Source organism: Hylobates moloch, unplaced genomic scaffold, assembly GCF_009828535.3.
Source record: "Hylobates moloch isolate HMO894 unplaced genomic scaffold, HMol_V3 SCAFFOLD_19, whole genome shotgun sequence".
Classification (NCBI taxonomy): Eukaryota; Metazoa; Chordata; class Mammalia; order Primates; family Hylobatidae; genus Hylobates; species Hylobates moloch.
Genome location: NW_026652294.1, coordinates 71126807 through 71130767, shown reverse-complemented (window position 1 = coordinate 71130767; position 3961 = coordinate 71126807). Strand labels below are relative to the sequence as shown.

Sequence of the window (3961 nt, the reverse complement as noted above, 5' to 3'; positions counted from 1 at the left end):
CTCCCAAATTTTCCGTAAGTCACAGCTTCTCAAAAAAATTCATGTTTAGAAGAGACGTATGTGTCAGTGGAGGAAGTGTAATGATAATATTCACTAATTGAGTATGTACCATGTTCCAAGTTTTCTTGTCACATAGATTTTTTGTTTGTTTGTTTCTCACTGCCTGTATAATCAGGTCTTTATTCAAAAGAAGCTGTCCAAAATGATTTGACCTTTTTGGAATAATCAAATTTAAGAGTTTATGCGGCAGGCTTCTTTTCCTCTATAGTAGGTTTCTTTCCTGCAGGCTTCTTTTCAGGGGCTGGTTTCTTGGTAGCTGCTGCCTTTTTTCCCACCAGAGGCTTCTTCTGCTTCTTAACACCAACAGCAGCCTTCTTTCCTTTCTTACCTACCACAGGCTTCTTGCCTGCAACCGCCGCCTTCTCATCTGATTTGGCTTCTAGTGCTGCTGCTGCAGCAGCTGCCTTATCCACCTGGATCTTGTGATTCCTGGCCTGGGGAAGAATAGTGTTCCGGGGCATGGTCTTTGCATATGGGTTTAGCTTCAACATGTTTCTGAAGTTTTTCAGTGGGTTCTTCTTTAGGACTCTGCGATGAATATTGTTGCGTGGTGCCCGAAGGGCTCTTTGGATCTCTGGGCTTTTCAAGATTCTGCTAAGATCTGTATTAATCATCTTGTGCATGGGAAGATTGTAGTTACTCTTGAGGGAAGCGGCTTTACGCCAAGTGCCATACAATTCATCTAACTTCCGGAAAGCACTTTCAGTCGAAATGCAGATACGTCCCACATGCTCACCAGGAGCAAGCTTCAAAATGTTCAGCTTGCTTACATTAAGCAGAGTAATTCCAGGGATGTTTCTGAAGGCCTTGATGATACCATTATCCTCATTATAGATGATGCACGGGCCCCTGCGCTGGATACGGCGACGGTTTCTCATTTTGCCTTTGCCAGCTCTCATTCACTGAGAGGCATAGACCTTTTTTGATATCATTCCAGGCTTTAAGTTTCTTAAGGAGCAAAACAGCTTCCTTGGTCTTCTTGTAGCCTTCAACTTTATCTTCGACTACCAAAGGAAGTTCAGGAACTTCCTCAGTACGATGACCTTTAGACATGATCAGTGCTGGTAGGGCTGAGGCAGCCAGGGCAGAACAGATGGCATATCGTTTTTGGGTTGTGTTCACTCTACGATGCCAACGGCGCCAGGTTGTGGTTGGTGCAAACATTCGGCCTCCACGACACGTTTCCAAAGGCACCCTGGCCAGAGCAGTGAGTCCCACCACCTCAAACTCTGGGACTTCGAGCCACAGCTCTGCCAGTACCCCAAGACTCAGCACTGGTCTGATGACCTGCTAATTCACTGACAGCACAGGGCTGTCTGTTGTTTTTACGCAAGTTGGTGTGAACAAAGTTCACAATATCTGGTCGAATAGGAGCCTGGAATACAGCAGGCAAAGTGACATTTTTGCCAGATGACTCCCGCTTTTCGGAGTACACCGATATCAGTGGGCGAGCACATGCCATGGTGGAGAGAGGAGACAGCCACTCTCCTCTCAGCCCGGCTGCTGCCGCAGGAAAAAGTGTCACATAGATTTTTATCAGTTACTCTTAATAATAAACAATTGGGTAAGTTCATTATTATTATCCCCGTTTCACAAAGAGAACGAGGAGGCTCAGAAGGAAGTAACTTGTCCCGGATCACCCAGATAGGAAGTGACAGACATGGGAGAGATTCAGATAAAGACTTTCAGATTAGCAAAACCGTGTTCTTCCTCCTTGAACATGTCCTTCATTGTGCCGCTTTTGGCACTCTCAACCCACAGGAAAAGATCTCTGTTCTTTTGGGGACTTTGTATAAGGTGGTTTTACATTAGTCAAGTCTTATTTTAATATGCCAGGAGATAATATATGCATATCCCTGTGCCAGTTCCCCCTCCCCTAACGCTTTCTGTAAAGTGATTTTTTTTGTGGTTGTCTGGTTAAGGACTCTTGACCTACATAATTAAGCCATTTTTCCACCGTCCAGTCTGTTCATTATTTTCTGCACTTTGGCACCTTCCGCCTTTTGAATAAATAACACCTAATAAAGATAACTCCATAAAATTTGCATAGAGGATATATATTTGACTGAGACCATATGTTTGATGAGGTGTTCCTGCTTACTACCCAAATGTTTAAAAAATGCTAATAAAGGAAGCTGCTGTTATGTTACATTGTTGAAGCTAATATTTATAATGTTCATTTCCAATGGGAAATAATACAAGCTTGCATATAACGGAAGAGCATTTGCCAGTCTTTTTTCTCTGCAATATTATAATGAAATAATCATTTTCCTCTCCTTTCTGGCATAAAATTTGGAAAAGAATTACGGAATCATAGACGTTTACAACTACAAGGGGAGTTGGAGACCTGGCTTGAAGTCTAGATTGGCCACCTCCACACTGTGCCACTTTAGACTCATCATTTAACTTTGTGAGCTTCACTTTTCTCCTCTTAAAATTGGGATAATATTATATGTCTCATAGATCCATTGGGATGACTAGTAAGTAAACGTATGTGAAAATGCAATGGAAATATTAAAATGGTATATGAACTTAAATTCAGTAAGGAGATAATTAGTACCTACTGTACAAATCACTTTGCTATGGACCCAAAAAGAAGAAGAAACCCTTGACTTCAAGGAATTCTCCGTCTAGTGGAAGAAACAGATCTATAAGCAAGTGACAGTAATGTAAATTATACTGCAAGCCCTGTAAGAGAGGACAGCAGAAACAACAGAGGAAAAAGTGACAGGGTCTGCTGTTGAAACGCTTATCAAAGAGTGGGCATTTGAACTAAGTTATGAAAGATTATTAGGGTTTGGACAGGCTAAAAGGGTAGATGGGCAATCCAGATAAAGAAAATGACCAACGCAAAGTGAGATGGCATGTTTTGGGTTGTAATTTGTTTAGAGTAGTTGAGTGAAAAGATTCAAAATGGAGATGGACAGAAGAAACCGATGGTTTAGAAACATTGTTTCTGTGACAGCAGGAAGCATGGAATAAAAAATGGAAGCCGGCACATGGGTTGATCAGTTGATTGGCGCTTGTAATAATTCTATTGGAAGAAGACGGTAGAATCAGGGTTTGTGTGTTGGTGAAAAGATTGAGTAATTTTGAAAATACATTTTGGTTCTGGACTATGTTCCTCTGAACACAAATATACTTCTGAGATTGGACAACGTGGCCCAGATTCACAAGTCATGGAAAAGTAGGAGTTGAGGAGATGAAGTTATAGGAAAGAAGGTGTAGGGTGTTTAGAGGATCTCCCAGGAAGAAGGGACCACATGGGTGTAGGCCCTCTGTTGGTGATAATGAAACAACAAAACTAGCAGCAGAATACCAGGAGAATAGAGAATGAGTGGTGAGAATGAGGCTGGCATTGTAGGCAGGGGACAGATTATGTGTGGCCTTGAAAGCCAAAATGGGGCAGTGAGTTTTAGAAAGAAGGAGGGTCATGCCTTCCTTTGAGGCAGAGCTCAGACCTCCAGGTCACAAAATGACAGCTGTTCTTTGGACCAAAGACCTTTAGTAATAACCACTAAATTGGCCAATAAAAATTTTCTGATCTCTAAATGTAAGTCCAACAACCGCTTGCCAGAGCATCACATAGTTGTGCAAAATAGGTCAAATGTTTTTGTTGTGACTTCTTAGGAGTGTACATTTGGAGGTTATGTCAGAACCTCCTCTCATCTCTTCCACCTCTTCTCCACCCACTGCTTGCACCCTCTGTGGAATGAAAGTCAGAGAGCTCGAGCCAGCTCGACAGTGGCCCCTTCCTTCCTAACTTTCTTTGTGCTGTACTGTTGTTATTTTCTAAGCGGTGAGTGAGGGCAAGACAGAGTGTCAGTCTCCCCTCAGAACACACACTGAAAATAGAAAATAAGATGCATTGTGACATTTTAGCTAAGAGACCTTTCTCTGG

General features: G+C 42.3%; 1 pseudogene; it reads right to left on the bottom strand.

Annotated features, from left to right (window-relative positions):
* Positions 1-224: 224 nt before the first annotated feature.
* Positions 225-1558, bottom strand: LOC116458871 (large ribosomal subunit protein uL4-like; annotated as a pseudogene).
* Between the last annotated feature and the right edge of the window lie 2403 nt (positions 1559-3961).